This window comes from Sinocyclocheilus grahami, unplaced genomic scaffold, assembly GCF_001515645.1.
Source record: "Sinocyclocheilus grahami isolate Dianchi unplaced genomic scaffold, SAMN03320097.WGS_v1.1 scaffold17.1, whole genome shotgun sequence".
Classification (NCBI taxonomy): Eukaryota; Metazoa; Chordata; class Actinopteri; order Cypriniformes; family Cyprinidae; genus Sinocyclocheilus; species Sinocyclocheilus grahami.
The window spans coordinates 1,203,047-1,213,813 of record NW_015505196.1 but is presented as its reverse complement, the minus strand read 5'-3'; positions in this window follow the sequence as shown (position 1 = coordinate 1,213,813).

The following is a 10,767-nucleotide window of genomic DNA, read 5'->3' as shown; positions in this document are numbered from 1 at the left end:
CATCTCACTTCCCACGTTACTCCATGACTTACTTTTAAACATATGTAAAATATATGCAGCCGTTTCATATTTGTATTCTCATGTGTGAAAGGAAAAAATCCTCCTCTTCAGTCCAAACATTTCAAACAGCCTTAAGATAACCACCCATGTACACAATGGCATGGTTCAGCTGGACATATGACATTATCTGGCTATTACTATGCAAATGGCTGCCTCTTCTTCTCCTGAGCTGCATTACATATTGTAGAATTATCTGACAGGCAGACAGAGCTGCACCGTATTTTAGATACAGGATGAATTCATTTACACCACCAATGATTCATGAGCACATCTCTCTGATTCACAACTTAGACTATATGCTGCTACTCGTATTTACTAACATATTTGAATGTCGTGTGTGTGTGAAATGTGACTCAAATGGTCCTTTTCATACAACTGCTATTATGTGTATTAGGGCTGCATGGTTAATCGAATGCGATTGTCATGCGCATTTTGTTAGTAAAGCCGGTTCTGTAATCAGCAGTAAATCATCATCACGTGCTTTCAGATGGAGCAGCATTTACTACACAGAGCCGTAGTTCACTGACAAGTTACGCAAAAAAAAAAAACGCAGACGATTTTATTGCGCGATTATGAAATCGAAGAAATCGTTTGCGATAATGACAGCTGTTTGCATAGCTTCTCAGTGAACTACGGCTCTGTGAAGTAAATGCTGCTCCATCTGAAAGCATGTGAATATTCCACATTTAATAACATATTTTTACTCCAAACTCACTTCATAACGTCAGTCGAGTGTTTGAAATAAATCCTTTTGTGAGATGATGTGGCTTCTTACACAGAATAAGGCACGCAACATATTTCATAGTATTTAAGCAGTGATAAAGGCATTGCATTATAAATATACTTTATTTTAATGAAAATTATAATAATAATAATAACTCAGATAAACCATATATTGTCAAAATCGTGTGTTTATTAGTCACGCTGAATCAATAAAAGCAGTTAAATCTTCTGTTTATCCAGCTACCGCTATAGGCATTTCCTGGGTTTCTTCTGAGAGGCGTATTTGGAGTTTCAGTGCCCTCTGGCCTTCGGATGGAGATTTACTGCTGATCACAGAACCGTGCTTCACTGAAAGATACGCATGACAATCGCAGCTTTTGTCGAATCACGATTTCGATTCCATTTTGATTTATCGTGCTGCCCTAATGTGAATAAAAAAAGTATGAATGGATAATGCAAGTAAATGAAACCCTTTTTGTACAATAACCATATAGCGACAGACAGTGACAAAAAGGGAATATCAAAGATGGCAACTTCCAGAACACCAGGAAGCCTTATCACATATGATTCGACACGTATGATTATTTAATTGATTACGAAGCCTGACTGAGGCACAGGTTTATCTGTCAAATTGGATAATTAACTGACAGCAACATCAAATAAGTGTTGAGTAGAAGATTTCGGTCAAGCACTTACCGTGGAAGACAGCAACTGGACTGAAGACCTTCAGATGAGCTCATATTTCATTATTTTTAAATGACCAGAACCCTACATGAAAAATGCATAATGATACATGCCAGACAAGAGAGTTCCTTATAAGCTTCAGTCTGGAACATGAGGGAGGCAGAGAAAAATAATAAAGAACCCAAAAAGACAGGAGGGTGAAATTATTTTGTTACTGTACCAGGTAGAGTACAATCACACTATTTAAGTTAAAGATAGAAAACAACACCTACATAATTTCTGCAATGACATGTATATTTATTTTAAATAAAATTTACTAAAATAATTCAAAATAAATGTATATTTATAAATCTATAGCTTAAATAATTCTATTAAATTTGTAAAATAAATATATTTATACAATTGTATGCCAAATACTGTATGTATAGTCAAATGTTATGATGCATTGGTCAATTGGCTATAAATCAGAACCTTTTTTTCTCTTTTCTCATTCTCTTTTCCAGAATTGCACACAAACTGCATTTCAAATATTTTCCAAAATGTAATTTGTGTGGAAATATTAAGTTTGAAAATGCTCATTAACAGACTACTACATTGTTTTAGTTCAAATCAATGTATTTTTTGATTGTTATTAATATTTGTACATTTTAAACAGCACATGCTAGAATCCTGCTCTCATTGTTACAATCGACCACCCAACAGAATTATATTACAGTGCACAACAGAATAACCTATTTGTTTGGTGAAAAGTTTCTGTAGGTGTCCTGTGGGTAGATCACAAGACCAAATTTAGCTCCTGTTGGCTGGCTCACGTTCGCTGAATTCGGCTTATGGTTCTCTCTTCCAAATTTCCTTTCAGTCCATTTAGAACAGCAGAAAATGAAAGCCACACTGCAGGTCTGGGGACACAGCGCACTGGGGAGATGTTACTTTTATCAGCTCAGAGCAAACACGCTCACGCAAAAGGTAATTAACATTAACAGAGAACCTGTTATAAAGGAGTGATGTTTAAAGAGCACAGACCATCAGAACATAATGTGCTGTTTTTCTAATAAATATATTAGATAGCGAACCAAAACATAGCCAGACAAAAAAGGACAAATGACCAAGATTGTCCTATTTTTGCCCCCTACCAAATGTATTATTATTAGCCTCTGAGAAGACAGTTGGCGAGAGGCATTAGCAGCAAAAAATAATTTAAGTTCAACAATGAGCATTTACAACTCTACACCTGCTCTACATGGCAGAAAACACGAGAAAAGGTCATTTGAATTAACCACGGGCGGTGGCTGCCAATGCGTCGTTATGCTAAACCCTGCAGCAGATCTGTCTCCATAAGGAGCTCCAGCTCATTGGAAAGAAAAAAAAAAGCTATAGAGACTTATCTTCCCTTCAGAAAAGTTTTTTTTTACCCTCCCTTCTATCCCTGAAGGAAATAAACATCTCTTTCCCAGAACTCTCGTTCAAAGTTATTTTACATCAACTTGGAGCTGATGTTTTTGTGTAGCAAAACATTTTGCTTAAAGACCACATGCAGTCAATACTAAGAGAGCTGTGGTTTTTAGTCGATGAGCATTATCTTTGACACCACCAACAAAAACTAGTGTATCCTATATGTAAGCTATATGCAGATATGCAAGCTATTTACACATATAAAATATGAAATAAAAAATAAATAAATAAATGAAATCCAATATCCTTCCCAAACTTGCCATTTCAGTAGTAAATATGTAAGAAAACTGCACTCGTTAAGCAATTTCAAGGGGTCTTTAATCTTGCAGATTACATGCCATGCTATGTCTGCTGTATGCATTCTCAAAATCATGTTGGGAGCCATGGTGAGTCAATTTTTATTTAATTAGGTATTGTAATTACTCTAATTTAGAAGAGCATGCAGGCTGCAAGCCTGAGTTACAGTAAAGCGAGCGAGCGATCAATTGTGTCCTTTGTTTGCAGAGTCATGTTGTTTTCCAGGAGTGGTGTATTAGATTATTAACTTTCACCAAAGAAATGAATTTAACTACAAATATTTGATAATATGATTCTGGCTTGTGTCCATATGCAATTGTCACTGGCCTCTGTATATATTCTCAGTTCACCCAGATATTCAACCAAACACGGTTTGTGATGCTGTTTACAGTAGCTTACAATAAGAATTAGAATCTGCATACAGTATATCAAATATCAAAACAAATCAATCTTATAATGACGAATATTTGTACTTCATTAAATTGCACATTTGCATCTCAAACCTTAGTAAAAAAAAATGTTTTAATAATTAATACACAGATATAAATCAACTGACATATCTTATAAAATTCTGAAATATTTTTATTACTGGTATAATTATTATGAATAATGATGAGAAAATGTTATCTCATGGCCCCTTAATCAGTCTGAATGTCAAAAAAAAATTCTCTGGTCATGTGAAATTTATGCATATAAAACATCGCGAAGAATCTAAATGCTAAAGTTAGGGGAAATCTCTGCTAGGTGATCTCTGCTATTGAACACAAAGTATGCCAGTATCTTGAGAGGAATACGTTATCATATTACTTACAAAATAAACTAATTATAGTATCGTTATGTCTATAAATTAAGTTGCATCACAACACAGCATAAAAACAGCATATAACAACACAATAGAATCGACATCATGTTTCATAACCCCTCAGAAGGAAGTGCCATTCAATCACAATAGTGACAGCATGAATAACATGATGGTGATAAGTATGCACTTGCTAACAGAATATTAAATTATTATTTTTCCCCGATAAAGATCACTTTCTGTGCGTTTTTAAGATATGTTCTCCCAGTTCACCATATCAGTCTAGAAGTGATTAAAAGTCTGTTTCGCTACACTTCCTATTTTAAATTAATCAGGCCCTGTGGGCTTTTGGATTCCTGAGGATATTTTTCCAGCTGCAGAGACAAGGCCAATAGCTCCATCTACAGAAACTCAAGACAAGCTAGCAAGGATTTCTGCATCTTTTTTGCGTGCATGTGAAGCCCCAGCAAAACCAGAAACATGTTGGCTGCATGCAACACTCATCAAGGCTAACAATGCAATGTAAAAAGCTAGAGTCATTACTGAACATGTTCCCAAGTTATAATTAGGCCACAGCTTCTGTATTTCCTCACACATCAGTCATTCTTCTATATGGCAGTAGAGATCCTAGTGAGCACTGCTATTGTGCAAGCTTGATAGGAACGAATTTGTTCCTTTGAAAATGTTGCTTTCAAATACACCTATGGTCCTGCTTCATGTTGTGCGATGCATTCAGCTTGTGGTTTGCAGCCAAATCCAGTGGCATCAGAGAGACAGAGAGAGAACATCAGACTCTAGAGACTCAATTAGATTCTGCATGTCAGACAGATTTCTCTGTGTCTCATCAAAGCACCATCACTAAATTGTGGCTATTTGTTTCCACGCCTACATGCACCACAGTCTCCACATAATAAAGGCTACAGAAAGCTGTTGGTTTTCTGCTCGGGGTGTTTCAGGGGTTAGAAATAGGATTTTGCTTGGGGAATAAGTTATTGATTTCTCCTACTGGTCCAGAGAGGCTGGGCTGAGGACAAGCAGCGATAAGGGTGAAAGTTAACAAGCACCCGAAAGTCTGCTGAAATGCTATAGCGCCTCTCAGCATTGGCTAGTTTAATCTAATGTACCATTACTGTTATGGATATCAAGATAAAACTCAATGCTGGGCGCATTTATAATGTGCAACCGCAGAGTGTAAAAGAGAGGACAAGCTAAATGTACAGTGGGTTACTGAGTTTGAAATATCATGACTTGCACATCAGGGCCATGAGGGAAACATAAGATTTATAAGTAAAATGAACAATTTGTATTGAGCTTGAAAACAAAAATGTTTGCAAGATCTTAAAGAAAAAGCAACGAGTCAGTGATCAATTATCTACAAACAGTGAATATTTTCTGACTAAAATGTGAGGTGTATGACGTCTTACAGTATAATAGTACTAAAGGCTGCCCCAACTGACACTGAAGAGCACGTTGATTGCTTTTTAAATACTTGATGCAAGTGGTCTAAACGGCCCTCTTACACACTTCCTGTGTGCATGAATTTGCATTCTAATCATATATTAGTGTGTCAGGCTAATTACCTGAAGAATGATTATTTATATGGAGACAGCTGTCAAAAAAAGATCAGATTTAACTGAAATCTGAAGTAGCATGTATGCATTAGCCTATATAAGTATAAATTAAATACTCATTAATGACAAAGTTTAAGACTGCATTTTATCTACACAAAACCAAAGCAGTACAAAAACCACCTCTAAAATGCTGAATGTTTAAGCACAGCTTTTATGCACCATTGCGTCTTACAACCACATAAATTACCACTAAAAAATAATTTAACCCAACATGCATCGTCCACATCTAATGACTAGCATAACATCCACAGTCCTAGATATGGAAGGGGCAGTAGTATAAAGAAAGACACAAAGAAGTGTGTGTGGGAAGGAGCAGACAATTCTGAAGTATTGACCATTATAATCAAGGTGTAATGTAAAAATGGTTTAACTGCAGTATGCATACACACACATTTTTATGGAACACAATTACTACTGGCAACTTAAATGATTAGTTCACTTCCAGAATATAAATTTCCTGATAATTTACTCACCCCCATGTCATCCAAGCCGTTAATGTCTTTCTTTCTTCAGTTGAAAAGAAATAGCCTAGGAACGAGGGTCAAATCTAGCTAAACGATCGGTCATTTTCTAAAAAAATTGCATACTTTTTAACCACAAATGCTCATCTTGCACTAGCTCATCCAATGCGCATGCGTGTCATGCATAGTTAGTTATTCGTCTATGCATTTCGGTTCAAAAGGTAGGGTAGGGCGAAAAACTTCATCTCATTTTCTCCTCCAACTTCAAAATTGTCCGACATCGTTGTTCCACTTTTTTTATAAAGAGTGTTCGACTTTCTTTGCACGTTCGCTTTGTAAACACTGGGTTGTTACTTCCACCTACTTTCCAACGTGACTACGTAAGATGAGCATTTGTGGTTAAAAGTACATAATTGTCTACATAAACGTATATAATTGTTTGTTTTTTTTAGAAAATGACCAATATGGACCTTCAACAAGTTGGCCACCACTGAAATCCACTATATCGAGAGAAATCCTGGAATGTTTTCCTCAAAAACCATAATTTATTTTCGACTGAAGAAAGAAAGACATGAACATCTTGGATGAAATGATCTTGGATGAAATGATCTTGAATCTTGAATCCTGAAATGATCAGGACATTTTTATTCTGGAAGTGAACTAATCCTTTGAAATTCAGAATCAATCTACACAACTTAATCTGAGAACAATAACACATTACAGGTTGCCTTTTTAATTTACTCTATTAAGAAATGTCACATTTTATGTTTTAACAACACATTTTATGTTTTTGCAGATTAAAGAAAAGAGGGTTTTTACATGGGCACCCATGTTTCCCCCACCACACAACAACCAGTGTTAAACCTACCAACTCTTCTGTTAGAGGCCTGTCACAGTCACTCATTAAGAATGGAAGAGAGATTAAACGACTGCCTCTGACATGCAAGAAATGTCAATGTGCAAATCAATGTGAAGCCTGCTAAAATAAATAAAAAAGGAGAACCACATGAACAAACTATTCAGTGTTTCCCACAGACTTACACTCTATTTGTGGCGGCATATATATGCAAATTCATTCTCTGCCAGCAGGAGGCGCTTGTAGAGCAGGAGAAATAGACGTTTCCCCGGTAACGGCTGTAATCAAATAAGCGCTGCGCTCTCAAACCCTGCTTTATCAGGCATTACATGCAAGATGAAATTAAAATGGCATCGAAAATTTTCTGAAGACCGTCGGATTCCTTCAGAAATACAGTGATATAAAAATACCCACACAGGGTTTCGATTTTGAAACATGCAGTGCTCATGTTTATTCAACGAAGTCAAAGCCTTTTGGAAAATCTATTTGTAATTTGTCAGTTTTTATATTATGGTGGGCCGCCACAAATAAATCAATGTATTGGAAAAACTGCTATTGCAATAAACTGATTTTGGATGCAGTTGTTGGAGTCACTTTACCCTGTGATTGTCTCTTTGTCCCTCCAGGGCTTGCTGTAAAAACTATGTTCATGTGCAGCTTCAGGAAGTAAAACAAATTGCATTCAATATGCACAGACTGTTTTGTTGACTGAACCGAACCCCATAAAAATCTCCATGGATATCAACCAGCATTTGCAATATGTCATTTTGCATTTGCTGAAGGAAAAATAAAAGAAGCTGTATCAGATCTAAGCAAGACAACTGCTGGTCAGTGAGATACAGTCAGTTGGCTGGTTGAAATACCATAATTCAGAACAAAACAACTGAACAAAAGAGAAAGGATGTACCACAGCAAGTTTTTCACGCATTGTCTCCACATTATCCACAGGGTCACCTCTGGCTACAAATCTCGAGACAATGTCAGAGACAAACTGTTTTCCACATTTGCCGTAGCACTGTTAACCATGCATTAAATAAACTAAACACCAAAACACTCTATAAAAGCATGTTGGGAAATAAATTATTCTCGCTAATACGCAACCTTAACGACACCCTGTGCTTCAAAAGTCATGTCTATGCGTTTAGTATTGATTTTGCCACTGTGACATGGATCATTCATCGATCTCACCAAGCTGGCAAGGGGGATAGAGAGGAGTCTGTGCTAATAAAGACTCTGATGTGACTCGCTTTAGAAAATTTACAGCAAACTAGTGGTTTCCAAGCCCACCCCAGTGGCTCTGCAGTGGACTCCTTGCAACATCTATCAATTGAAGCTGAGTGACACCATTTGAGCAGATGATTGAAGAGCAGTGTGATGTTCACTCTGAAGGAGAACTAGGGTTCCATTTGAAGTTCACACACTGAATTTTGATTATTAATATCAGAATTTTATAAAACTGTAGTACCAACTCTGATTCGTTCTGATTGGATTCAATGGCATTATAAAATGACTTAAACCCCTTAACCGTCACCGTCCCACCTGCTTGGCGCTCTTTTTTGTTGTTGTCCTTTTTCTCTATCAAATGTTTTAGTAATCATCATAAATTATATATTGTTTGAAAGCTAAGAAGCCCAAAATTCATTCTGTGAAAACCATTTTAAAATCGAACATTGTGTTACTATGGAAATTGTACTTTAAAATGTTTTGGCGGTCTCCTCCCCCTTAGCGGGCAGTGTCAAGAGTCATATTACAAAATGCATTACGGTCTTTTACAATCAAAACTTTTTATAATCTTGACAAAAAACATATCATTGGAAAGGTCTGAGTCTCAGGATTTGTGATTTGTGATAGCAGCAATATTGACAGAGAAATTTTAACACGTGACAGAGAAATGCATTTAAAAAAATTGAATGGAGTTTGGATGGCACCCGGTGGCTGTTTCTGGTATAACGCTCTGAATAAAATCTCACAGAAACCTCAATTTTTTTCATATCAACTTCAAATTTGGAACATAACTTATTTAGACAGAAGGCTTACATTTTATAGCAATTTTAGAGTAAAACCTGTTGTGTAAAATATTTATTATATATCAAATAAAATAAAATTAGTACAGTGTATTTTCTTTACAATACATTTCAACTTCTATAACTTTTTGATACTTACAATTTTTTTTAAATTCCACTTTTGCCATAATCCACTGATTGTCTTCTTTAAAAAGAGACCAATCTTAGGTCTGTATTCCAAAGTGTTCATAAATTACAACAATTTAAGTTTGGATAGTGCACGTTCATGCCTATTTTAAAAAATGGGGGGTGACAGTTAAGGGGTTTAAAATGACTTGTATTAATGTGCCAAGTTGATCTGACTGCAACCACAAAAAGCCTGCAGGCAGGATAATTAACTATATTACTTGGTAGAAGATTTGATTGTTGTTGTTCAAATTTATTAATACTAAAACTTAAAATTTAATTTTTTTTTAATTAATGACTAAATAACATTACATAAATATTAACTGAACATTGGTCTTGTATTGTCATAAGAAAGGAGTACGCTGATTTTATGTCTCTGTGGACCAGCCTCAAGTTCTTGACCTTAAAACTCATAATATAATATAATAATATAGCTTTATTACATCAGTGTTATTTACAACAGAATTTTTTTTCTCCTATTTAATTGCATTAATTCTTTTTTTTTTTTAATTAACAAGTACCATTCACAGGACCCAAGCTCATTATTTTGTCAATACAGGGAAATAACACGAAGGTACGCACATACTTTGTAAGTTTGCCATGAATTGTGATGCTAAACTATACCCAGTACTGTGTTAACCTATCACAGAGTAATTGAATGTTTTTATAAATCGCCTCATTAGGATTATGAACAAGCTTTCTACGATCCACAGAAATCATTTAGGCCTCTGAACAGGCTATAAGTTATCCTCCTTCTAAATGAAATCCAATTAACATCTGTTTATTAGGCTGAATCAACAGCCATAAGTTTAGCTGCAATGACTGTGACAAACAATTAGCTCTAATTGCAATATATGCGGCAGGGAAGTACAGATTGTGTGAGCATCAGACAGAAAACAATGATAACTCCATTGATACCTATCCTAGTACGAGCCTCAGAAACTTTCCACATGTTTATCAAGCATTTGCATTACACCTTTTGTAACAGAGAATTAACAACAATAGAGGTTTTCAAAGATGTTCTTGTTTCTTTAGGGGAACCATGTAAACATTATTCATGTGAACAATGAACCAGAAACTCTCTACGAAAACTCTTTAGATAACAGGCTTTCCAGTGTTTCTTATCAGTATTATTTCCACATTTGTGAAAAATCTCAATTCTGATTCAGGTGAGACGTTTGTGATCTTTTACTATCCTCAAACTTGGCTGATCCACAATCTGATAGCAGGCAAGTAAACCTTCTCAAGATTTTATCCAGGTTTTTATCCAAATCAAATAGTGCAGTGAGGTTTCCATGTTTACTTTTTTATTTATTGCATACAGTAATTGGAAATGTTGGATGTATAATGTCACTATGTCTGCATTAGTTCTGAAATGAGATAAACATGGTGTGACTGCATCAACAATAAAAAAAGACTATTCAATTAAAAGCAAAATTATCTTCAAATGGTCTCTTTGGCTTGACTTGGCTACAGTGTAGTTCCACATTTTTCCACATTACCTCAATTTGGCTTTTTCTCAAATTCAATGAACTAACAATTACATATATATATATATATATATATATATATATATATATATATATTGTGTGTGAACAGTGTTATTTTTTTATTT